The sequence below is a fragment of the Hylobates moloch genome, unplaced genomic scaffold (genome assembly GCF_009828535.3).
Source record: "Hylobates moloch isolate HMO894 unplaced genomic scaffold, HMol_V3 SCAFFOLD_10, whole genome shotgun sequence".
Lineage (NCBI taxonomy): Eukaryota > Metazoa > Chordata > Mammalia > Primates > Hylobatidae > Hylobates > Hylobates moloch.
This window is the reverse complement of record NW_026652285.1, coordinates 18,565,632-18,592,983: the sequence shown is the minus strand read 5'-3', so window position 1 is coordinate 18,592,983 and position 27,352 is coordinate 18,565,632. Positions and strand designations below refer to the sequence as shown.

General features: G+C 48.4%; 1 pseudogene; it reads right to left on the bottom strand.

Moving 5' to 3' along the window:
- Positions 1–23,447: 23,447 nt before the first annotated feature.
- LOC116474639 (synaptophysin-like protein 1) lies at positions 23,448–27,099 on the bottom strand (annotated as a pseudogene).
- Positions 27,100–27,352: the final 253 nt, after the last annotated feature.

The following is a 27,352-nucleotide window of genomic DNA, read 5'->3' as shown; positions in this document are numbered from 1 at the left end:
AGCCCAGAAGACGCATGCATGTCTCCGTGCTCACAGATCCACGTGTAGAAAGTTATTCTCCATGGAGGTTCCCACAGCACACACCCAGACATGTACCATAAAGCAAATCTCCCTAACTGTCCAGCCATAGGGAGGGCCAGGTTCACCATGTGGCAGGATGTTAGGAGCCTTTACAAAGAAAGCCATGAAGCTGTAGGAGAGAACACAGAAGTTCCAGAATGGTAGCTCAGTGATTATAATTGTATATATGTATATATACAAATGTGTGTATATATATATACATATATCTATATTTACATATATATAAAATGTGTTGCAAAGCTTAGAAGGATGGATTTATACCAAACTCTTGAGACAGAGTTTCGCTCTTGTTGCCCAGGCTGGAGTGCAATGGCGCAATCTTGGCTCACTGCAACCTCTGCCTCCCAGGTTCAAGCAATTCTCCTGTCTCTGCCTCCCAAGTACCTGGGATTACAGGCATGCGCCACCACGCCCAGCTAATTTTGTATTTTTAGTAGAGACGGGGTTTCTCTATGTTGGTCAGACTGGTCTCGAACTCCCGACCTCAGGTGATCGGCCCGCCTCAGCCTCTCAAAGTGCTGGGATTACAGGCGTGAGCAACTGAGCCCAGCCATATACCAAACTCTTAACAGTGTGAACCCAAAATATCTGAAACAGGTCTCAGTTAGTTTAGAAAGTTTATTTTGCCAAGGTTAAGGACGTGCCCATGACACAGCCTCAGGAGGTCCTGATGACATGTGCCCAACATGGTCGGGGTACAGCTTGCTTTCATACTTTTTATTTTTTTCTTTTCTTTTCTTTTCTTTTTTTTGAGACAGAGTTTCGCTCTTATCATCCAGGCTGGAGTGCAATGATGTGATCTCAGCTCACCGAAACCTCTGCCTCCTGGGTTCAAGCTATTCTCCTGCCTCAGCCTCCCAAGTAGCTGGGACTACAGGCATGCACCACCAGGCCCGGGTTAATTTTGTATTTTTAGTAGAGACGAGGCTTCTCCATGTTGGTCAGGCTGGTCTCAAACTTCCGACCTCAGGTGATCCACCTGCCTCGGCCTCCCTAAGTGTTGGGATTACAGGCATGAGCCACCGCACCTGGCTGCTTTCATACATTTTAGGAAGACAATACATCAATCAATACAGGCAAGGTTTACATTGGTTTGATCTGGAAGGGCAGGACAATTAAATGTAGGGTGCGGCTTCCAGAGGTCAGATTTTAAAACTTTCTGATTGGCAATTGATTGAAAGAGTTATTATCAGTAGAAAGGAATGTCTGGGTTATGATAAGAGGTTGTGAAGACCTAGGTTTTGTCACACAGGTGAAGCCTCCAAGTAGCAGGATTTAGGGAGAATAGACTGTATTGTTTCTTATCAGACCTAAGGTGAGTGCTGGAGGGTATAATGAGGCATCTCCCACCCCCTCTTCCATCACAGCCTGACTAGATTTTCAGGTAACCCTGGAATGCCTTTGGCGGAGAGGAGGGGTCCATTATTTTTGGTTTACAACAGTGAGAAGTGAGTTGGGGGAGAACTAGACTTTTGTTTGGGTTCTATTTTATACACATCTCTGTTGTTTGGATATTCCGCAGCAAACATTACAATTTTTTTTAATGCTAAAGTCGAATTGATGCCTTCAAGTCTGTGAACACTGCCATCCCAGCAAAGCACAGAGAACCTGCTTTCCCATGTGTTCTGGGCATGTCCTCACAAGCTGGGGTGAGACAGAGTTGATCCCTCTGCCACTCTGCCCACTCCTGCCAATGGCTGTGCTGCCTGGCAAGTCATTAGCTCTTCTGAGCCTCAGTGTGCCCACCCATAATGCAGGCAGAGGCATCTCAGATGCTCCAGAGTCACCAGGAAATGGCACATGGGGTGGCAGGAAGGTGGGAGGGGGAGAGAACAAGAAGGCACTATGTTAGCAAAACAGCATGAGGGAGGCCCAGCTGTAGCCCAGCTCCTCGGCTGCAACCTCAAGGGAGGGCAGGGAAAGAAGAGGAAGGAAAGAAAAAAGGAGAGGAGCCAGGCCTGGTGGTTCACTTTGGGAAGCCAAAGAGGGCAGATCACTTGAGGCCGGGAGTTCGAGACCACCCTGGTCAACATGGTGAAACCCCATCTCTACTAAAAATACAAAAATTAGCAAGGCTTGGTGGCGTGCATCTGTAGTCCCACCTACTTGGGAGGCTGAGGCAGGAGGATCACTTGAACCTGGGAGGTGGAGGCTGCAGTGAGCCAAGATTGTGCCACTGCACTCCAGCCTATGCTACAGAGTGAGACTCCATCTGAAAAAAAAAAGAGAGAGAAAAGAAAAGAAAGAAGAGGAAGGGCTACTGCACTCTCGACTCAGTGCCCTTCTTGGTCTCACACCCTTGCTGACCTCCCTCCTGGCACACGAGGTCTTCATGCTGCTCAGGCCCATGGCTGACCTCCTATCCTCTGGAGTGGCCCATCCCTCCCAGATCTCCTCCGGTCCAGCTGAGCAGACCAGGCCTATACAGGCCGCTCCTGGCTCCACTGAGGCCCAGCAGCTTACACCTTTGGACCGGATGACAAAAGTGTCCTTCTTATTAGCAAAAAGAATTTTGGAGGGAAAAACAAATGGCATCCTCAGACATCCTAGGACAGTCAGAAGCAGACAGGAGACTGAATGGGCTCGGGTGGGTGTGGAAGGTCACTGCAGGCTGCCAATAGGACAGGCCTGGGCTCACAGAAGCAGGATGTGGGGAGGGGGGATTGCCAGGCAGGGGTGGGGACCAAAGTGAAGGCCACCTGGTGGGAGCCAGTCAGAGGGGTGGGGCAGGGTTAGATCGCAAGGGAATCCAATGCCAGGGGGCCAGGGGATGTATTGCAATGTGGGCAACTGAACCTGAGATGTGACAAGACCAGTGATTTGGCGACCTGCCCAGGCAGGCCCAGCCCTCAGGGTCCTGAGATAACACATTCTAAACTCAGGTGACCCGGGCTTTGGGAGTTCACTAGCAACTGGCTGTCAGTCACGGGGCCTGGCACTTAGTAGGGGCTCTTCGGATATTTGTCACATGAATGAGCCAGACAGTAAGTGGAGATGCCCTTCCTAGTCACCTCCTGCCGGCGTTCACGCTGTGAACCAGCGAACTAGGCCACCGGCCTGACCCAGTTTTCCCTGTGGCCTGCCAAGCCCAAGGAGAAGCAGACGCGGCCGGCTGGCGCGGGAGTCCAGGGTGACTCGGAGGCGTGGCTCTGCAGTCGCCTTGGAGCCGCTGCCCTTCCGACACCGCCTCGGCGATGACTCATCTCCGGTGGAGGAGAAAGGGGCCTTTTTGAGCCCCCAGCTCCGGCGTCTCCTGGACAACACCGCCCTCCGGTGGCCGCGAGTCGGGAGGGCCGGGGAAGCCGCCCGAGAGGCAGCGCCCGAGCTCCCCGCGAGCTGCCGTGCCATTGGAAGCGCCAGCGCCCTCCCCTCGGAGTCCAGCCAAGTCGAGGGGAAGACTGGGAGAGAAATCGCCACCCCCTAGAGGGCAAGTGGGCTCAGCCCTAGGAAATGCTTGTTTCTCCGGCCCCTCCCAGACGCCCCGGGAAACGGCATCCCAGAGCTCCGCTCCCTGGAGGCCCCTCCAGAGAGGGACCCGGGGCCCCGCCCCGCAGCTGGAGAAGGGGTGAATGCCTTTCCTGCCGAAAGCCTGGTCCGCGGCCCTGCTTGTTGCGTCTCTAAGACCACGTGTCTGCTGCATTTTAAAAATAGTTGTGAACATCTGACTTTCTGTTTTTGTGAGTTGCCTATTCATATCTTTGGTCTGCTTTTCTATTTTTTTCTCTAGTTGACGTACAGAAGCACTTTAAAAATGTCAGTTCTGTCAAATGTGTTGCAAATATTTTTCTAAGCTTAGAATTTTACCTTCGATTTTGATTTTGGTGATATTTGATACACCACACGACATTTTGATGTGGGATGACCTTTTGATATTTTTCTTTTTCTTTCTTTCTTTTTTTATTTTTGAGTCAGAGTCTCACTCTGTCACCCAGGCTGGAGTACAGTGGCATGATCTTGGCTCCCTGCAACCTCCGCCTTCCGGCTCAAGCCATCCTCCCACCTTGGCCTCCCTAGTAGCTGGAACCACAGGTGCACACCACTACGCCCGGCTGATTTTTGTATCTTTTGTAGAGAGGAGGTCTGGCTATGTTGCCCAGGCTGGTCTTGAACTCCTGGGCTCAAGCAACCTGCCTGCCTTGGGCCTCCCAAAGTGCTGGGATTACAGGCTCGAGCCACTACTCCCGGCCTTGATGTTTTCCTTTATTCTTTCTTCTTTTTGTTTTTTTAATTGTAAAACTGCTCCCATCGAGTATCACACAGACATTTCAGATCTATATTTTTTCTTTTCTGCTCCTCTTCCCCACTTCCCTCCCTCCATTTCCTCTTACTCCTTCATTTAGCTTTTAAACCCACCTGGGACTAATTTTGATATAAACTGGAAGATAAAGATCTAAACTTATTTTTTTCTGAATAGTCAACTTTTCATATGTCATTATTCAGGCTTTCTCTCTCGTTTGTTTGTTTGTTTGTTTGTTTGTTTTGAGACAGTCTTGCTTTTGTCTCCCAGGCTGGAGTGCAGTGGTGCAATCTCTGCTCACTGCAACCTGGGCCTCTCAGGTTCAAGCGATTCTCCTGGCTCAGCCTTCCCAGTAGCTGGGATTACAGGCGCGTGCCACCATGCCCGGGTAAGTTTTGCATTTTTAGTAGAGATGGGTTTTCACCATGTTGACCAGGCTGGTCTTGAATTCCTGACATCAAGTGATCCACCCACCTCGGCCTCCCAAAGTTCTGGGATTACAGGCGTGGGTCACCATGCCCAGCCCAGCCTTTCTCTTTTAGTAGAATATTTCCTCACTGGTTTGAAATATCACCTTGATTATAAACTAAATGCTCGGGCCTATTTCTGGCCAGGACCCTGACCTTACACATTAAGCCAAAGGATATGGACTTCTTAAAAAAATCATATTAGGCCGCTAATTATGGATTTAGGACATTTATTCACATTGTTATTAAGCTCCAACTAAAAGGCTTGAATGAAGCATCTGCACAGGAAAACTGGATAGGAAATATTTCATTTAAAAGGACATAAACATGTTAAATTATTTTTTTAAATTTATTATTATTTATTTTTAATAGAGACAGGGTCTGGCTTTGTTGCCCAGGCTGGCTTTGAACTCCTGAGCTCAAGCAGTCGTCTTTCCTCAGCTTCCTAAAGTGCTGGGATTAAGGCATGAGCCACCACACCTGGCCAACATTTTCAATTCTTATTATACAAAATGTCAAACCTTCCTCCAGAATGGACATAAATAGACTAATGCATATCCTCCCAGAAGCATATGAGAACGCCCTTTTCACTACACCGTTCTGAGGTTGAGTATTATTTGTAAAACTACATTCCAATTTGAAAGGCAAAAATAGCATCTCATTGTTCTCTCATAATTTGCATTTCTTTAATGCTTGAGAGTGAATTTTTTGATGGTCATTTATAAAATACCTAGATATAAGCTTGACACAAAATGTGTATGTCCTATAAACAACAAAAACTTAACTAAGAGGTTTTAAATAAAGTTTACATACATGGAAAGGCATGTGATACTCGTGAATGGAAAGATGCCAGTTCTGGCTAAATTAATATATAAGTTTTGTGTGATTCTTTTTTTTAACACATTTTTTCTTATTTTTAAAAAAATTAGAGACAGCTTCTTGCTGTGTTGCCCAGGCTGGGGTGCAGTGGTGTGCTCATGGCTCACTGTAACCTCAAACTCCTGAGCTCCTGTGATCCTCCCACCTCAGCCTCCCAAGTAGCTAGGACTACAGGTGCATGCCACCACGCCCAGCTAATTATTGTATTTTTATTTTTTTTGTAGAGATGGTGTCTTGCTGTGTTGCCCAGGTTAGTCTCAAATTCTTTTTTTTTTTTTTTTTTTGGAAAGAGTCTCTCTCTGTCCCCCAGGCTGGAGTGCAGTGGTGCGATCTTGCCTCATTGCAACCTCCACCTCCCTAGTTCAAGCAATTCTCATGCCTCAGCCTCCTGAGTAGCTGGGATTACAGATGTGCACCACCATGCCCAACAAATTTTTTGTTTTTTAGTAGAGACGGGATTTTGCCATCTTGTCCAGGCTGGTCTCAAAGTCCTGAGCTCAGGCAGTCTGCCCACCTCAGCCTCCCAAAGTGCTAGGATTACAGGCGTGAGCCATTGTGCCCGGCCTGGTCTCAAACTCTTGTGTTCAAGCAATCCTCCCGCCTCAGTCTCCCAAAGTGCTGGGATTATAGGTGTGAGCAACTGCACATGGCCAGTTTTGTGCAATTGTATTAATAATCAAAATTCCAATATGACATTTTTGGGGAATTTTACATAGTGAATCTAAAGGTCATAGACAAGTGGGGACAACCAAGAACACTTTGAAAAAATGGCCAGTGAAGGAGAACTTGTTCATATCAGCAGGTGTTCTAGAAGGACCCTCTAATCTCCCTACCCAGCTGGGATTTTGAAGAGATGTTGTAGTGAAGTTATCATTTTCAGACACATGGGCCGGGTTAAGGGAACCAAGAGGGGAAATTGAAGCTTGTGCAACAGCAGGACTCCATTAGCACCCCAGACAGTTCGGAGGGTCGGCCACACCAAAGTTACAGTCCTAGGGCTGCAGCCACTGCCAGAACCACAGCAAAGCAGGGAGGGAGCAGGACAAATACATACCCCTTCCCCTCCTGTCACCTGTCCCCCTTGCTGTTGCCTCTTGATGGCTGAACCTTATTCAAAGTGGCCAGGGGAAGTAAGTGATTCAATGCTTAGGGCTGGCTCAGTCTCCGGGGGCACAGAGAAAGGTAGGGGAGGCTGCAAAGAGTATCCAGGGACGCAGAGATTAATCAGGATATGTGGTAAGTCCACCTTGGGACACTTTTCTAAGAAAATCATCTGCCATCTGCTCAAATACTTTTTACAAGGATATGGACTGCAATATCATGCAGTTTCAAACAAGCCAACTTAAATGTTCAACAGCAGAAGATTCATTAAATAAAAAATGTTATGTCGGCTGGGCACGGTGGCTCACAAGTCATCCCAGCACTTTGGGAGGCTGAGGCAGGAGGATCACTTGAGGTCAGGAGTTCAAGACCAGCCAGTCCGACATGGCAAAACCCCGTCTCTACTAAAAATACAAAAACTAGCTGGGCATGGTGGTGCATGCCTGTAGTACCAGCTACTGGGGAGGCTGAGGCAGGAGGATCACTTGAGCCCAGGAGGTTGACGCTCAGTGAACTATGATTATGCTATGCCACTGTGCTCTAGACTGGGTGACAGAACGAGACCCTGCCTAAAAAATAGAAAGAAAGAAAGAAAGAAAGAAGACCTGAAAGGAGAGTCACCAAAAGGTAAAATATACTTATTTTGGAGTGTGGGATTGTGAGCAATATCAATTTCTTCTTTAAACTTTTTGGGTATTTTTCGATTTTCCTTTTATAGTCAGAAACAAATCCAAGAAATAGGCGCAACCTTGAGACTAACAGGACTTAGGATGCTGAGAATGTTGCCACAGCTCCCTTCAGGATTGTCCGTGTTCCACTTTACTGTTGAACATGAACTTCATGTGTCAGTTCTCTGTGGCTGTGCATCAGACAGTCCCATAATTTAGCGGCTTTAAACAGGCAATTTTTTTTTTTTTTTTTTTTTGGCAGTGTCTGGTTGACTGTGCAGTCTTTGCCTAGGGGTGGCTCATGTGGCTGTGTTCACTGGCAACAGGCTGGTGGGAATGTCCAAGAAGGCCTCTTGTACTTGCCTGGGGCCTTGGAGCCAGGCACCTCTGTTCTCCTCCAGGAATCTCCTGGTTCCTCTCACAGGGGGAGGGCCTGGACTTCTTGAGAGCATGGTGGCCTGCTTACAAGAGCAGGAGCGCCCCTGTGCAAATGTCTATCAAGCCCCTGCTTACATAGCTCTTGCTAATATCCAGTTGGCAAAGCAAACCACCCGGCCAAGTCCAGAGTCTGCATGAGAAGGGACTACACCAGGGTGCAAGTAGTAGGAGGTGGAGTTGGGTGGGGCACGGTTAGCAGTCCACCACATTTCTTCATAAGGCAAAAGCTGATTTCATCCGCTTATGTAAACTTCGTCAAAGATATCGCTAATGCTGTGTTAATCTTTTAAAAGAAAAACAGTGTCCCCAAGAGTCCACCTCCAGGAGAACAAGCAACTTCCTAGCAGATGCTGAGGCTTGCAAGACTAATCTGGGCTTGGAAGTGTTAAAATAAAAGATTTTAATTTAAAAAGCAAAGAAAGGGCCGGGCTCAGTGGCTCATGCCTGTAATCCCACCACACTGGAAGCCAAGGCAGGCAGACTGCTTAAAGCCGGGAGTTTGAGACCAGCTTGACCAACATGGCGAAACTCCATCTCTACTAAAAATTGGCTGGGCATGGTGGCCTGTCCATGTAGTCCCAGCTACTTGGGAGGCTGAGATGGGAGAATCACTTGAACTGGGGACCCAGAGGTTGCAGTGAGTTGAGACTGCACTACTGCACTTCAGCCTAGGCAACAGAGCAAGACTGTCTCAAAATAAAATAAAATAAAAAGCAAAGAAAGTCCTTGAACCCATTGGAAACATCTTTCAAGGAGCATGAAACCAATCCTTTTATCACATAACAAATATTAATGGAAAGACATGAGACGTTGCAGAGTATTACTAGATGCTGGAGTCTAGAGATTATCTATTTGACATTTAGGCAGAGAGCGAGGAAAAAATACAAAGCACTAAGGAAGCAGGGAACCTCTCTAAATGCTGATAAGACGATGAACTGCATTAGTCAGGGAGCACTTTGGGGGACTGAGGGATCATTTGAGGCCAGGAGTTCAAGAACAGCCTGGTTAACATGGGGAAACCCGTCTCTACTAAAAATATAAAAAAATTAGCCATGCGTAGTGGCAGGCGCCTGTAGTCCCAGCTACTCGGGAGGCCGAGACACAAGAATCGCCTGAACCCGGGAGGCGGAGGTTGCAGTGAGCCAAGATTGAGCCACTGCACTCCAGCCTGGGCGAGAGAGCGAGGCTCTGTCTCCAAATAAATAAATAAATAACAAAGTGAACAATTCAGTGGCATTCAGTATATTCATAATGATATGCAGTCATCACTCTATCTAGATCCAAAGCATTTCCATCACCCCCAAAAGAGAGCCACACCCATTATACAGTCACACTCCATTCCTCTCTCCTTACAGCCTGGCAACCACAAGGTCTGCTTTCTGTTCCTGTGGATTTGCCTATTCTGGATATTTCATATAGGTGGAATCATACAATATGTGACCTTCTGTGCCTGGTTTCTTTCAGCTTAGCGTAATGTTTTCAAGGTTCCTCCGTGTGGTAGCATGAATATTTCATTCATTTTCAAAGCTAAATAATATTCTATTGTATGGACAGACCACAATTTGTTTATCCATTCATCCACTGATGGACATTTGGGTTGCTTCCACCCTTTGACTGTTGTGAATAGTGCTGCTATGGACATTTGTAGAAATCTTAATGTTGATGAAGTAAAAATTAGGGTAGCAACCTGACAAAGCAGATTTTCTCATTTGTGAGATTTTTTTATATGAACACTTCTGGCTAATGCCTGTAATTCCAGCACTTTGGGAGGCCGAGGTGGACAGACTGCTGGAGCCTAGGAGTTTGAGACCAGCCTGGGCAACATGACAAAAACCTAGTCTCTACAAAAAATACAAAAATTAGCCAGGGCCAGGCGCAGTGGCTCACACCTTTAATCCCAGCACTTTGGAGGCCAAGGCAGGTGGATTGCTTGAGCTCAGGAGTTTAACACTAGCCTGGGCAACATAGTGAGATCCTATTTTTAAAAATTATTTTAATTTTTTTTCTTTTTTTTTTTTTAGATGGAATCTCACTCTATTGCCTAGGCTAGAGTGTGGAGTGCAGTGGTGCGATCTTGGCTCACTGCATGGTTCACTCCCAGGTTCAGGCGATTCTCCTGCCTCAGCCTCCCGAGTAGCCAGGATTACAGGCATGCGCCACCACACCCGGCTAATTTTTGTATTTTTAGTAGACATGGTGTTTGACCATGTTGGCCAGGCTGGTCTTGAACTCCTGACCTCAGGCGATCCGCCCGCCTCAGCCTCCCAAAGTGTTGGGATTATAGGTGTGAGCCACCAGGCCCAGCCTCCAATTTTTTTTTTAAATACAAAAATTAGCCAGGTATGGTAGCATGTGTCTGTAGTCCCAGCTACTTGTGAGGCAGAGGTGGGAGGATCATTTGAGCCCAGGAGTTTGAGGCTGCAGTGAGCCCAGATTGTGCCATTGTACTCCAGCCTGGGTGACAGAGTGAGGCCCTTTCTCAAAAAAAAAAAAAAAAATTATGGTGGTATAAAAGCAAACGACATTTTGCCATACACATAATAAAACCAGCTTTATTGATTTCTAGATATATCTGGGTCCAAAGAGAATGTTCTGTAGAGCGAAGGGAAGAAAATAAGCATTTGTTGAGCACCAAGTGTCAGGGCTAATACATGGTAGCAAATGCTGCCCTGCCTGTATCTCCTGGACCACCTGGAGTCACCTGCAGGCAGCATCTTTAGGAAGGTGGCTTCCTATATCTCTGCCTAATGACATTCCCTGGATAAGGAGCACTTACTTGCTCACATAGGGGCAGATCCAAGGCACTTCCTCGTCCTGTAACCGAATGGCAGGTTAGTTTGCTTGCTGCATGCGGAGTCCAATTTTTTTTTTTTTTTTTTGAGATGGGGTCTCACTGTGTCATCTAGGCCGGAGGCCGTGGCTCATGCCTGTAATCCCAGCACTTTGGGAGGCTGAGGGTGGCAGATCACTTAAGCTCAGGAGTTCGAGACCAGCCTGGGCAACATGGGGAAAACCCGTTTCTACAAAAAAATAAAAAAATTAGCCAGGTAACCCAAACCCACTTGTGGTCTCAGCTACTCAGGAGGCTGAGGTGGGAGGATCACTTGAACCCAGGAGGCAGAGGTTGCAGTGAGCCGAGATCCTGCCACTGCACTCCAGCCTGGGTGACAAAGCCAGACCCTGTCTCAAATAAATAAATAAATAAATACATAAATAAATAAATGTCTGGTATAAATTAGTCCAAAGCTAGTTTAGGGGAAGGAGCACAGGTGTCTCGCCTTTAAATATACTGCTTTACTTTTGGAACAGAAAGCAGGCACTTTTAAAAGTCAGGGGAAGAAGTGAGCAAGTGGGGGTCTGCGTGTTAGCTCTGGTACCTTATCTACTGGGCAGTCGAGCTGGTGACTGCTGGAGCCTTCGTGAGCAGGACTAGGCTGAGAACTCCCCAGGTGGGAGGGAGTCTCATAGAAATTGGCTGTTATCGCTCAAGGCAGCCTCTTGGTGAGCGAAAGTTCTGAGGCAACCGGGTGGAGGGTTAGAGTTCCCTGATGGGCAGGCTTTGGTTTGCAAATCAACTGGTAACCCTCAAGGAGAGATCCTTCTAGGAGCACATATAATTAGATGAACTTGCCTTGTAGGGAGCATCTGCTGAACGGCTAGGTAAAAGGTTATATTTGCATGTCTAAAGGAATGAGTAGGAAGTGGGAAACTGGGGAACCGGGGAGCGAGAAAAGAAGAGAGAAAAAATAATTACACCATCTCTTAGAAAAATGGGGCTACTCAGTTACAGTCCCTCAGCTAAATACCCCCGAAGTGTGTTTTACCCAGGCTCACAGCCGTCCCTGGTGGGGTTGAGCCCCAGTTGCCCACTGCGGTTAACTCAGACTTCTAGGGCTTGCCTCCCTTCCGGTCTCACTGCTCCCCTCCCTCACTGTCTTTAGATTTCTGACCTCTACTTGCTGATTTACCTCGAGCAATTACTTAAACTCTGTGCCTTAGGGACCTCGTTTGTAACATAGGATGGTCCTAGTACTTGCTATGATGAGGACAAAAGAAGGTAACATGTACAAAGTGCTTAGAACAGTGCCTGGCATATAGTATGTCCTCAAAAATGTCAATCATGACTACATAAATAGAACAAGTACGCAGGCTGTGGGAAATAAAACTCACCCGGCCAGCTTCGGTTTCCACTTCTATGAAATGTACATCAAAATGCCTATTTTGAGAGATCACTGTGAGGGGTACATTGAATGACATAACCTGTCAAGTACAAAGAACAGGGCTTGGCCCAGAAGGGGCCAGTGCTGGACAAGCTAACTGCTCTATTTTCATCAAGTGGCTGTGCTATCAAGAGAGAATGACCTCTACCAAGCAAGAAGGGCCAAAAGTTGGGGTGCACGTGAGAGCATTTCTGACTCCCAGGCCACTTCCTCCTTTGTCACTGGAGAAAGGTGCGATTTCAGGCAGGTCATGTCCCTTGGGCCTTGGTTTTAACATCCCTAAAAAGGAGTGATTGGACTTGGGGGATTGCTAAATGATGTCCTACCAGCTCTAAAGGTCTAGGGAGAGCCCCTGTCCTGAAATGGACACACACACACACACACACACACACATACATTCCTATACACACATAGACACACACATACACACTATACACACACACATTCCTATACACACATAGACACACACATACACACTATACACACACATACATTCACACAATACATACATATACTCACACATATACACACATGCTTATGTAACTGATGGGTTTTTCCTTCCTGCTGCACAAATAAAGAACACGCCATAGCAGTAAGGAAAGAATTTAGTTGACTCGTAGCCAGCCACGCCACACAGGAGATGGAGTTATCACTCAAATCAATCTCCTCCAAGGCTCAACGGCAATTTGGGTAAGGGGTGGGGGTGGCCAGGCAATGGGTGCTTGCTGCTGATTGATTGGAGTGGAGATGAAATCAGAGGGTGTCAAAGCTGTTGTCTTGAGCTGAGTCACTCCTGGGTGGGGCCACAGGAGCCATCAGGTCCAGGTGGAGCCATGGGTGTCAGACATGCAAAAAATATCTGAAAAGATATACCAAAAGGTCAATCTACAATAGTGATGTTATCTGCAGGATCCCTCTGGAATAATGGCTACACCTTATCAGAAATCAGATTCCTCCTCTCCCCTTAGTCTAATGGCCTTTCATCAGCTTTAAAAGGCAGTTGACTTCTGGGGAAGGCCTAGTATAATTTAAACTATAACATTGGTAGGGTGCTGTAGTTCATGCCTGTAATCCCAGCACACTCGGAGGCCGAGGTGGGTGGATCACTTGAGACCAGGAATTCGAGACCAGCCTGGGCAACATGGCAAACCCCATCTCTAGTAAAAATACAATAAAAGTAGCTGAGTGTAGTGGCACAGACCTGTCTCAGCTACTCGGGAGGCTGAGGCATGAGAATCACTTGAACCTGGGAGGCGGAGGTTGCAGTGAGCTGAGATCGCACCACTGGACCCCAACCTGGGCAACAGAGAGAGACCCTGCCTCTAAACAAACAAACAAACAAACGATAACCTAAATGTCTCCCAAAGTTAGCTTAGCTTAAGCCCAGGAATGATTAAGGCAAACGCGAGATGGGGGTGGGTTAGATTAGATCTCTTTCACTGCCATAATTTCCTCAGTGTTACAATCTTTGCGAAGGCGGTTTCACTCACACACACACTGCAGAGAGGAACCCTCTGTGGCCACACTGGGCCAGTCAGTCACCTCTGGAAGCCTTAGTCTCCAGGCTCGGTTGGCCTTGAAAATCACCCTAGGGAAGAATAACGTGTCTAGAAAACATTTCCAGGCACTTCCATGTGCTGTGCAAATGCTGTTTTCTTCTTAGGTCCCTCCTCTCCTTTTGTCACTTTGCAAATGTCTGCAGCTGCCTTGCCAAGTATGGGGTCAGGTCACATTGCTCTGCCGAGGGCTGGGCTGGGGCCCAGGAAGCTAGACTCTCCAGATCAGCCTGCCCTGTCCTCCCACCCACCTCTTCCCAGCCCCTGCAAGAATTCAGTTAGCCCGGAGGAAGAAGGCAACAGCCCTTGGGGGTGCTTTACTGGGCTCCTCAAACATGGCTGCAGGCCTTCCCAGGAATCCAGGTTGAGAGAAAACTGCAGAACAGATGGGGCCTGGGAAGGAGGAAGCATTGGACTGAAGAGGCATAGAGACGAGCCAGGAGAGGGCTGAGTGATGCAGATGCAGCCCCTGGGCTGGCTCCAGGCCTTAGACACACATGGCAGGCCTTTGCTCTGTGCCTGGACAGCTCCAGTGGGCAGGCAGAACAACTTTGTTTTTCTGTACCTGTGCCCCATTTCTGATTCGGAGTTCCTTTGCCATCAGGCTGGTGAGGAAAAATATGTAACTTCTTTATTTTTTGGAGACAGGGTCTCACTCTGTCACCCAGGCTGGAGTGCAGTGGTTCCATCTCGGCTTACTGCAACCTCCACCTCCAGGGTTCAAGCAATTCTCCGGCCTCAGCCTCCCGAGTAGCTGGGACGACAGGTTCATGCCCCTGTGCCCAGCTAATTGTTGTATTTTTAGTAGAGATGGGGTTTCACCATCTTGCCCAGGCTGGTCTCAAACTCCTGGGCCCAAGCAATCCACCCGCCTCAGACTCTGCTGGGATTACCACCCCACCCGGCCTAAATATGTAACTTCTTCCAGGATTTATGTCCTAGTTCTGAGGACTTCGTGCAACATCACGTGGTAGGGGGATGGGATTTTGGTCTTCAGGAAACCATCCATCACTTCTGATGCTGTCCTTGCCCCACCCCCAGGACCCCTTCAGGGCCAGTGTTTTCTTGTTACTTCAACGTGGTCAGCCTAAAGGATCTCACTGCCTCCCCGAGAACTGCTCTGGGGCCACAGATCTCTTGCTCTCTGTCATTCCTTTCTGGGACAGGAGACCCTGCTGGTTCTGGAGGAGTGTGGGGTCTGGTCTCCCCTCTGCTTCTGGCCAAGGTGCCTTGAGCATTTGCATGAATCTTCTCTTCCCCTTTTCTCGCTTTTAGACACCAGCTCAGTTCCCTAAGGGTTCAGGCCTTTAAGAAAGAGTTTTAGGGTACTCCCCACTCTGCCCCCGCCCTCAAAGCTGCTTGAATGTGGGAAAGGAAATGGGAAAATACAGGGAGAAAAATGAACATCGATGAGTGTCTCAAAGTAATATCCTGCCACATACATTATCCCATTTGATCTCACCACAATCCTCTGAGTTGTTTTATTTTTATTTTATTTTTTTTGAGATGGAGTTTCGCTCTCGTTGCCCAGGCTGGAGTGCAGTGGGGCGATCTTGGCTCACTGTAACCTCTGCCTCCTGGGTTCAGGCGATTCTCCTGCCTCAGCCTCCCAAGTAGCTGGGATTACACGCACACGCCACCACACCTGGCTAATTTTGTGTTTTTAGTAGAGATGGGGTTTCTCCATGTTAGTCAGGCTGGTCTCGAACTCCTGACCTCGGGTGATCCGCCTGCCTCAGCCTCCCAAAGTGCTGGGATTACAGGCATGAGCCACCGCACCGGCCTACAATCCTCTGATGTTATCCACATTTAATAGATGGGGAAACCAAGGCTTAATAAGGTCACGTAACTAGTAATTCTGTGTCCTTCCCATCTATATTCCTGAAAACACTGAAGTAGATCCCAAACTTTTTTTTTTGTACACAGAACTCTTTTCTTTCTTTCCTTCCTTCCTCCCTCCCTCCCTCTCTCTCTTTTTTTCTTTCTTTCTTTCGAGATGAGGTCTTGCTGTGTTGCCCAGGCTGGTCTCAAGTGTTCCTCCCACTTTGGCCTCCCCAGCGTACTGGGATTACAGGTGCACCCAGCCCACAGAACTCTTTATTCAAAAGAATCTCCCTTGAAAAACCTGAAAGTGTGTGTTGCTGCTCTGGTCAAAGGCAACTGGGACAAGGAGCTCAGGGGTTGCCTCCTTATCTTCACTTCTGGATGTACCTGTGACACTTCTGTGACTTCACAGGCCCCAAGAGCACATTTGGAAACCTCTGGGCTGTATGTCCTCCAGGCAGTTTCTAAGGCCAACCCCTCAACTCACTATGCATGGATTGTGACACTCCTTGGTGCCCAGCCCCAGCGGATTTCCTTGGAAGATGCTGGCTTCTTGGCACTTGTAGTCAAAACGTCCCACTTGGTTCTTCCCCAGACTGCTGGGCCCCACTCCTGGATGGAATGTCAGGGCCAGATCCATGGCTTCCTGAGAGAATCTGGAGGCTAGCCCACCTCCTGCTGCCCAATCCCTGCAGTGTGTCCAACATAATCAGCCCAAACTGCATGGGGCCAATTTATTTAAATAAATGTTAATCCTGCTCAGAGCTAGATGAATGGGGCCTTTGGAAACAGTGCTACAATTTGTTCCCTGAGGTAAGTCTTTTTTCCTTTTTTGCAATCATCTCTTCATTGAGGCTGCTGCCATCTCATCCCCTTTTGATTCATAGAATCAATGTGCCTAGAAATGTTCATCCTGGGCAATACAGTAAGACCCTGCCTGTACAAAAAATAAAAAAAAAAAAAAATTAGCTGAGCATGGTGGTATGTGCCTGTAGTCCCAGCTACTCAGGAGGCTGAGGTGGGAGGACTGTTTGAGCCCAGGAGGCAGAGATTGCAGTGAGCCAGGATCATGCTACTGCACTCCAGCCTGAGTAACATAGAAAGACTCTGGCTCGGAAGGAAGGAAGGAAGGAAGGAAGTTAGGAGTAATGCCCACAGCCCTTGGGTTTTCTTTTTTTTTTTTTTTTTTTTGAGACGGAGTCTTGCTCTGTCGCCCAGGCTGGAGTGCAGTGGCGCAATCTCGGCTCACTGCAAGCTCTGCCTCCCGGGTTCACGCCATTCTCCTGCCTCAGACTCTCCGGGTAGCTGGGACTACAGGCGCCCGCCACCACGCCCAGCTAATTTTTTGTATTTTTAGTAGAGACGGGGTTTCACCGTGGTCTCGATCTCCTGACCTCGTGATCCACCCGCCTCGGCCTCCCAAAGTGCTGGGATTACAAGCGTGAGCCACCGCGCCCGGCCATCCTGGGCAATACAGTAAGACCCTGCCTGTACAAAAAATTAAAAAAAAAAAAATTAGCTGAGCATGGTGGTATGTGCCTGTAGTCCCAGCTACTCAGGAGGCTGAGGTGGGAGGACTGTTTGAGCCCAGGAGGTAGAGATTGCAGTGAGCCAGGATCATGCTACTGCACTCCAGCCTGAGTAACATAGAAAGACTCTGGCTCGGAAGGAAGGAAGGAAGGAAGGAAGGAAGGAGTAATGCCCACAGCCCTTGGGTTTTTGTAGCTCATCCCTCCATCCATCCACTCATGGGATAAACATCAGATGAACATCTGAGTACTAGGTGCTGTGCTGAGCCCTTGTCTTCCAAAGACAAGGAAGACTCATCTCCTGTACAGTGCCCAGTTCCCGGTTCCCAGCTTGTGTCTCTGTGCTTTTCCAGCCCTAGGAAATTGTCGTGGACATTTGCTGGCACTGGGCCACTCAGCGTTGGTTTCCCCTCACAGCTCTCTGCTCTCCCTTCCCATTGCCTGCCTCCTGCCAGCACAGTCTTGGTGAGACACTACATCGGCGAGCCTTGCCCTCCCATCCTGGAAGCCAAAGGGATCTCTGAAGGTTTTCCCTGCCACAGTTCTTCCTCTCCCTGCCCCAGTGAGACTAAAGCATCGACACCTGACCTCAATCCTTCCAGTCAGAGCCCTTCCCAGGACTTTGAAACAAGGTGGGAGAGGCAGTTGACTTCTCCACCATAGCCACACAGCCTGACTGCCAGGAACCTCTCTGCTGCTTCCTGTTCTTTGTCCAGACCTAGTTCTCCAGCCTTCCTGTGGGTTCTGGGCATCTCCAAAATTTTCTTTTTAATTTAAAGACAACCAGAGTTTGTTTCTGTTTCCTGCAGTTAAGGATCCCTGGCCAGGCACGGTGGCACATGCCTATAATCCCAGCACTTTGGGAAGCCAAGGCGGGAGGACTGCTTGATGCCAGGGGGTCTAGATCAGCTTAGGAAACAGTGAAACCCTGTCTCTACAAAAGATTTTAAAATTAGCTCTGCTTAGTGGCATGGCCTGTAGTCCTAGCTACTCGGGAGGCTGAGGCAGGAGGATCTCTTGAGCCTCAAGAGGGTTCAAGGTTACAATGAGCTATGATGGAACCACTGTACTCCGGCCTGGTAACAAAACAAGACCCAGTCTGTAAAAAATAAATACATTTTTAAAAAAGATCCTTGACCAACATACTGGGTTCTGGCTGTTATTTCAATTGTATCTAACATGCTGGAAACATACTTTGCCAAGCACCTGTTCTGGGCCAGGTGTTGTGGATATATTGACCTGGAGGAAGACAGACAAGTAAACCGTCAGTGTTTAAATTATTACGGGAAATGTTGTGGAACCCTAGAGAACAATAGAGGAAGAGGTCAGCTCCACCTGAAGGGAGGAGGGGCCAGGAAAGCTTCAGAGAGCAGGTCATCCCAAGGGGGGGGTCCCTGTTTTTGCCCCTGCCCCCACCTGCAGCCCCTCGGCCTTCTCAACACAGCAACCTGAGGGATCATTTACAAATCAGATCAGGTCACAGCTGGGCTCAGAGCTCTCGGATGGCTCTCATCTCACTCAGAGTCAAAGCTGAGGTCCTGCTGAAGCGGCGTCATTATCTGGGGTAAATACCTGAGGTTCCTTGTCTCACGCCAGGGAAATTGAAGACATGGACACACAAGAAGTGAGTTTAAGAGTGGAGGTTTAACAGGCGAAAGAAAGAGAAAAGAGAATGGCTTTCTTTCCTGCAGAGAGAGAGAGACAGGGTCCTGAGTGGATCTTCCGGTTTTGTGGTTAAAAGCACGGAGTTTTACAGAGGAACTTGAGAAGGTGGTGTCTGATTTACATAGGGCCTGAGCGATTGGTTGGGCCCGATGTGACGTTTGCATAGTGCGTGAAAAAGCTGGCCATCCCACCCTAATCTTTTATTATGTAGATGGCATCTCTATCTGGCCGGCGCCATGTTGTCTGTTCCTTACTGTACATGTGGTTGACAAAGAAAAGGGAAGATGGAGCCTCCATGTTGAACATGACATTTTGGCCCCCAGGTAGTATTTTCCTATTGGCACAGCTGCCAGCAATCACCCGTGCAAGCTTCCAGCTTGCTTATCTATGTCTGCAGCTTGATTTTACAGGCTGCTCTTCGTTAGAAAAAGAAATGATTTGGGGGCTGCTTTTTATTAAAAGGAAAACCTTACCGAAGACTTCCTTACCCTCATTATCTGCCTAAGAAATTTCTTTTATTTTTATTTTATTTTATTTTATTTTGAGACAGAGTCTTGCTCTGTTGCCAGGCTGGAGTGCAGTGGTGCGATCTTGGCTCACTGCAGCCTCCGCCTCCCGGGTTCAAGCAATTCTCTTACCTCAGCCTCCCGAGTAGCTGGGACTACAGGCACGTGCCACCATGCCCAGCTATTTTTGTATTTTTAGTAGAGACAGGGTTTCACCATGTTGGCCAAGATGGTCTTGATCTCTTGACCTCGTGATCCGCCCTCCTCGGCCTCCCAAAGTGTTGGGATTACAGGCGTGAGCCACCATGCCCGGCCAGAAATTTCTTTTTAACTCCTATATCACTACGATGCTCTACAAGGCCTTATATGCCCAGCAAAGACTGTATCACCTGGTCCCTGTGCAGCTGGGTAGGGCCTAGTGCCAACCTCAGCAATGGGATGAAACTGCAGTAGGTGGGTGCATCTTCCCCGTCACTTGCCTAAGAGGAAATGCTGGACTTGAACTTCTTCACTGTACCTTCCCACTCTGCCTAGAATGTCCACAGCCGGAGCAGCCCCGGAACACACAACGAGGGGTTAACTCCTGGCTCCTGAATGACCGTGTGGAACAGAGCTGCCTTCTGTCCATCATATGTGCAGTGGGGCCTCCAAAGGTTTCAGAAGTGAGCGGCCCTGCTCTGCTGCCCTCTCATGTTCCTGCAGCTGGTTTTCATAAGTATTTGGACTTTTCTATCTCTGTCAGATGTTAGTTATCAGCATGTTTTCCTCCATGTTTCTTCTAAGTTGCAGCTGCCTTAAATCTGCTGTAGGCTAGGAAATCAGACCATCAAGTTTCCTAGAACAGTGACTAAAGTAAACAGGTTCTGAGGGAGGCATGAGAAGACCACTTGTGACAAAAGTGGGTGTGACTTAGCACATGGGCTCTGAGGTGTCTAGAGCTTCTCAGAGGCTGTCTTGACCTTATTCTCATTTCCTCTTGTTTTCCAGACTTTGGAGTTTGCTGAAATGTAACCTCAGAATAAGTGGGGTGTAACTGCCCTCTCTCCTTTGAGGGAAAAGAAAACGTATTTTCAGGCCAGGCACGGTGGCTCATGTTTATAATCCCAGCACTTTGGGAGGCTGAGGTAGGTGGATCGCTCGGGTTCAAGAGTTTGAGGCCAGCCTGGGCGAAACGCTGTCACAACAAAAAATAAAAAAATTAGCCAGGCATGGTGGCCCACGCCTGTGGTCCCAGCTACTTAGGAGGCTGAGGTGGGAGGACTGCTCGAGCCCGGGAGGTTGAGGCTGCAGTGAGCCATGACTGCACCACTGCACTCCAGCCTGGGTGATAGGGCCAGACTATGCGTCAAAAAATAAAAGAAGTATTTTCATCCCTCCTTATTAACAGGGAAATTGTGACCCAAAGACAATACTCATCAAAAGCCAACCAGTTTTTAGTGATCTGAGAGTTTGTTTTTTAAAAAAAAATCCTGGCTAGGCACGGTGGCTCATGCCTGTAATCCCAGCACTTTGGGAGGCTGAGGCAGGCAGATTACCTGAGGTCAAGAGTTTGAGACAAGCTGGGCAGGCCAACATGGCAAAACCCCGTCTCTACTAAAAATACAAAAATTAGCTGGGTGTGGTGGTACATGCCTGTAATCCCAGCTACTTGGGAGGCTGAGGCAGGAGAATCACTGGAACCTGGGAGGTGGAGGTTGCAGTGAGCTGAGATCACGCCATTGCACTCTAGCCTGGGCAACAGAGGGAGACTCTGTCTCAAAAAAAAAAAAAAATTCCAACTAGTTTTTCTATGGAAATAGACAAGTTTTTAAAAAGTTTATATAATAAAGGAACAAAGGGCCAAGACTAGCTAGGACACTATTGAAGAAGAAAGTGAGAAATAAGATGGGAGGGCTTGTCCTACCATAATAAAGAATTATTATTAGCAAAGACAGACAGAGACCATGGGGCTGAACAGAGGACCCAGAGGTGGGCCACATATTGATGGGAACTTGGACTGTGACAGAGGTGGTTTTACTACACATCAGCAGGAAAATAAGACACCAATTTGTACAAAATACCAGAACAACTGGCTAACAGATGCAAAATATAAAACTAGATTCCTTCCTCACATCGTACACAAACTCCGGATATATTTTTTAAAACTAAATATAAAAAGCCAAACTTTAAAACTTAAAAAAAATCTGCAAGCAAATACAACCATGAACTTGAATGGGGGTGGGTTTCTTAAATAAGATAAGAAGGACATATTTTATAAAGGAAAATGTTGATGAATTTGACTATCTTGAAATTTTAAACTTCTTTATGATGAAAGGTACCATAAATATGAAAAGGCAAGATACTGGCAATTCATTACAACTTGTTTGTGTCCAGAATACATCAATAAAAGAAGAACAATTCAAGAGAAACAGGAACTTCACAGAAGAGGAAACCGGAATTGTCATAAACAAATGAAAAATGCTCAACCTCACTAGTAATTATGAGAATTCAAAACAAAATAAAGACTTCATTTCACACTCATCAGATTGGCAAAAATTAAAAAGCCTAATAACACCATATTGGCAAAGATAATGGGGAAATGAGAAGTCATAAGCGGCTGTTGGGAATATAAATTGGTAGAAGCTTAAAATCTTTTATTTGCAATTCCAAAATAGAAAAACTCTGAAAACTAAGTTTGCTCCCCTAAATTTGGTTTAAACTCCTGTATGTATGTATGTATGTATGTATGTATGTATGTATTTATTTTTGAGATGAGTCTTGCTCTGTCGCCCAGGCTGGAGTGCAGTGACAGATCTCGGCTCACTGCATTCTCTACCTCCTGGGTTCAAGAGATTCTCCTGTCTCAGCCTCCTGGCAACCTCCATCACATCTGGCTAATTTTTGTATTTTTAGTAGAGAAGGGGTTTGCTATGTTGGCCAGGCTGGTCTCGAACTCCTGACCTCAGGTGATCCGCCCTCCTGGGCCTCCCAAAGTGCCGGAATGACAGGCGTGAGCCACAGCGCCCGTTCTGGTTTAAACTCACTTTGTGGCAAAACCTGATATGAACCAATTTGAGGCTACCTGTAGTGTTAATATTAACATATTAATTTAATATATTGATGGCAGCGGCGGGCCGTCCGCAGCGCTGGGGCGCGGGCGGCGGTGGCAGGAGCGGCTGCTGGAGCAGCAGTGGCGGCGGTGGGTACCCTGTGCCCGCTTCCCTGAGGCAACCGACTGCGCCGTCCCCACCCTCGCGCGGCCAGGCGGGACGGGCCTCCAGGCCCGAGCCTCCGGGGCTCCGGACCCTGGCCCCGCGTCGCCGCTCTTGCCCGCTGCTGCTGCCCGGAGGCCGCTGGGAGGAGGCGAAGCTGGGGCCGCATTCGGGGGCCCAGCGCCGGAAGGGAGAGCGGCGCCTGCCCTACCAAGGGTGCGGACTTCCTGCGCCTCCGGAGGAGGCTCTGCGCAGGGCCGCCCGGGGCAGCGTCCCTGGGGTCCACCCCTCATCGGGGTGACCGCGGGCCTGACACTCCAGAAGGCTGGGCCTGGGCCCACGATCCGCTCCCGGAGGCGCCCCGCCCCGGGCCGTGCCGCGAGCCGGGCGAGGGGAACTCCGGGCTGCCCTGAGCGCCCGGGCCACGGGGGTAGGCTCGCGGAGAGGACGCCCCTGCCCCAGACCCGGCCCTGGCCCAGCGAGGACCAGGCGACCCCGCCCCAGGCCGCGAGGGGTGCGGCCCGGGCATCACGCTCCACGTAGCAGGCGGGAGCCGGGAGAGGCAGGAGCCGCCCAAGTCCGGGCTGTGGACCCGGGCCTCTCTGCACTTTGGGGGGCCCAGGAAGGTGCTCGCCTTGTCCTTGCAGGCTTGGAGGTGACTGCTCTCATTGCTTGGCCTCTGCTCGCTCCCGGCCCCCGCTCGGATCTCGAAGTGGAGTTGGAGCCCAGCCCGAGGGCTGTCACACCCCGGCCTGGTGTGGGCACGCTAGGGGCAGTGCTGACATGCCCCACTGGTTTCAGATCAACTTTGGAGAATTTGGCGATAGCTAGTAAAAGCCGAAGATGTGCACGCACTGTGATCTAGCAACCATATGCCTCGCAAAACAGGCCAGGTGCGGTGGCTCATGCCTGTAATCCCAGCACTTTGGGAGGCTGAGGCGGGTGGATCACTTGAGCCCAGGAGTTTGAGACCATCCTCCCCGTCAACAGGGCAAGACCCCTGTCTCTACAAAAAATTTAAAATTTAGCTGGGTGTGGTGGCATGCGCCTGTAGTCTCAGCTACTTGGGAGGCTGAGGTGGGAGGATTGCTTGAACCTAGGAAGTTGAGGCTTCAGTGAGCTGTGATTGTGCCAATGCACTCCAGCCTGGGTGACAGAGCAATACGCTGTCTCAAAAGGAAAAAACGCCCACACATCAATACAAGAATTTTCACTGCAATGCTGTGTGTAATAACAAAAATGGAAACAACCAACAGTCCATTAGGAAAGGAACAAATAAATAAACAGGTTTATTCAAACAATGGGCAACTATGGAGTGTTTAAAATTAACAAATCAGATCTACAATGTACTAACACGGGTAAACCTCAAAAATGAGTGAAAAAGCAAATTTCAAAGAGATTTACACAGCATGATAGTATATATGTACATATATTGTTAATATATGTGTTATATTTGTGTATGTGATCCCAACACTTTAGGAAGCTGAGGTGCGTGGATCACTGGAGACCAGGAATTCGAGACTAGCCTGGCCAACATGGTGAAACTCCATCTCTAATAAAAATATAAAAATTAGCCAGGCGTGGTGGCTTAGACCTGTAATCTCAGCTACTTTGGAGGCTGAGGCAGGAGGATTGCTTCCTGGGCCCCCATATTTTATATATGTGTGAAATATACATATTATCGATATAGTATTGTATATATTGATATATACCTCTGTAGTAAATGTGTATGTATGTATGTGTATATATACATGGTCAAGAAGGATCTACACTAACTTGAGACACTGGTTACCTATACAAGGGAAAATGGGAGGGCTTTAGATTTATCAGAGTTTTGGGGATATTTTTTGTTTTGTTTTTTCGAAAAAAAGAGAAATAGAAAGCAAATGTGGCAAAATGTTGACATTTGTTAAACCTGTGTGGGCAAGTACAGAGGTCTGTTTAGTATTCTTTTTGCCATATTATATTATATTTTTTGAGACAGAGTCTCACTCTTGTCACCCAGGCTGGAGTGCAGTGGCACAATCTCGGCTCACTGCAGTCTCTGCCTCCAGGATTCAAGCGATCCTCCTTCCTCAGCCTCCTAAGTAGCTGAGATTACAGGCACCTGCCACCACCCCTGGCTAATTTTTGTATTTTTAGTAGAGACAAGGTTTCACCACGTTGGCCAGGCTGGTCTTGAACTGCTGGCCTCAAGTGATCTGCAGGCCTTGACCCCACCCCCGCCGCCGCCCAAAGTGCTGGAATTACAGGCATGAGCCACTGTGCCCAGCCTGGGTTTGCTATTAAAGGCAGTTTGGCTCTCAGTGCACCCCTTTCCCACGTGATGCCTTCTGACATGTTATGACATGAGGCCCTCTCCAGAGGCCAAGCAGATGCAGTCCCTTGACCTAGGACTTCCCAGCCTCCAAAATTGTAAGAAATAAATTCTTTTCTTTACAATTTACCCAGTCTCGGGTGTTCAGTTATAGCAATAGGAAACAGATGAAGACACTGTTTTCCACAGTGACTGGACAATTTTACATTCCCTCCAATTGCACAAGGGTTTCAATTTCTTCACATTCTTGTCCACACTTGTTATTTTCTGTTTTTGTTTTACAGTAGCCATTCTGATGGGGGTAAGGTGATATCTCATTGTGTGGCTTAAAAAAAAAAAAACATTAGTTTTATTGGAAACAAATAATGTGCCTCAAGATGTTGGCAACGAGTCATGATATAGACATATATTTCATACAGTGTGTTTCTCCCTTTAATCACATTCCAGCAGGAGGTAGAATACCTCCTTGGCTATGAGGAGCAGAAGTATTTGATGGGTTGTGTAAGTTGGTCTCCTCATACTTGTACACACACCAAGCATTTCCCCTCCAAAGTATCATATTCAGAAAGACAAAGATCACAGATACATTTAGGAATCCCATGCTGGTCACAGAGCCAAGATAACACATCATCATGATTTCTTACAAGCAGAAGTTCCTGAACAATATTTTGACCAGTAGTTATTTTAATATCTTCAAGAGCTTTTGCCCAAGCAAGCTTTTGAAGTGCTCACCAATCGCAAAAGATGGCAACAAGAGTAATGACAAAGCCAATCATGGGAAGTTTATGACTACCCTGATATAGGTTCCTGTAACCAACATAAAGCAGGACAGCAATGCAGTACAGGAAGACAGAGACTGCAAATGCAACAGAATTGTGCAGAACAGTCATCTCCTAGGAGGACTTGACTTTCCAATTTATATCATACACATTAATACCTGGAGGTGACTGAAATGATGCCTGATTTAACCTGAATGGATAATCAGAAGTAGCTGTAATAGATTCATCAGTAACTGTAGGAAGACAATTCACTTGAATTTCTGTTTGCTCTTAAAAACCTCCACAGGTGGCAAAAGAGAAGATGGAAGCCATCTACTCCAGGCCCTTGAGGAAGCTGAGCGGCTCCCTGAGTAGGGTGGAGGTCGATCCGGAAGGCAACATCCTCTAAAGGAAGGAAGGAGAGTCAGGATGGTGGGGGCCTCACTACGGTTTTGATTTGCGTTTCCCTAATGATTAGTGATGTTGAACATCTTCCCAAGTGCTTATTGGCCGCTTGTTTATTTTCTTTGGAGAAATCTCTATTCAAGTCCTTTGCCCATTTTTGAATCAGGATTGATTTTTTTGTAGTCTAGTTGTAGTTCTTTATACACTGTGGATATTGATTCCTTATCAGATCTATGATTTGAAAATATTTTCTCCCATTCTATAGGTTGCTTTTTTCACTCGTTGATTATCCTCTTTGACACACCCATGGAGAAGATTTTAAAGGGCAGGTAGAAGTCAGACAGTTTGAGCAGCAGCGTAGTGAAGAGAAGGCCTTTCAATAAAAGGAAATAGCCTGTGCAAACATACAGAGGAGAGAACCGCAACAGGTAGGTAGTTGGGTCTTGCTAGTACACTGGTGAGGGGTAGGAGGTGGGGACAGGTGAGACTGGAGGAACCACATGACAGAGGACGGTCCTAGGTCCGCGAAGTAGCTGGACGTCGTTCTAAGGTGGCACTACTCAAAGAGTGGTCTGAGGACCCTGGCCCAGCACCCCCTACTAGGAGTTTGTTAAAAATGCAAATTCTGGCTGGGATCCTGGCTCATGCCTGTAATCCCAGCACGTTGCGGGGCGGAAGAGGGAGGATTGCTTGAGTCTAGGAGTTTGAGACCAGCCTGGGCAACATAGTGAGACCCCATCTCAATAAAAAAGAATAATTAAAAAAATGCAAATTCATGGAGGCCCAGTTTTGGCCTGCTGCATCAGAATCTCCGGGGTGGGGCCGGGGGATCCGGGTTTTAACCAGCCCCCAGGATTATTCTGAGGTTCAGTAGAGTTTAAGGGAAGTGGAGGAACCGCCGAGGGGTCGGCTAAGGTTTTGGAAACATCCTTGGTGAGAAAGACGGCCCGGGTTGTTCTTCAGGCAGGGCACCCTGGGCTTGGCTGCATCCCCATCCTCTTCCAGCCGCCCCGTCCCCGCCTGAGTTCTGGCCGCCGTCCGACCCCTCGGGGCCCGCCCTGCGCCCTAGCCTCCTCCCCGCCGTGGGGTCCGGGGTCAGGGGCGCGCGGCTGCAGCCAGGCCCACATTCCTCTTACTTCCCGCCATTGTCCTGGGTTCCTGTGGCCGCGTCTCCACACTCGCTCCCGGCCGCCCCACAGTCCCGGGGAGTGATGACTCATTTCCTTTCCCCCGCTGACATCATCGTGTCCCCAGCGTGGCCCGGCCGGGGCGGCGGCCTGCGCACTCCCAGGTCTCCTCCCAGCCCTTCTCGGCGCGCGGGCGCAGGCGCGGCGCGGCCCTTCTCGGCCGGCAGGGGGCGCCGGAGCCCGCCGGGGCCTCCCGGGCCGCCCCCGCCACGGCCTGGGCCGGCGAAGAGGGAGGGACAGAGAGCGGCCGCGGTCGCGCTCGCCCGCTGAGGGCCTGGCTGGGAGTCAGAGCTCTCACGGTCACGGATAGGGAAGCTGAGTCC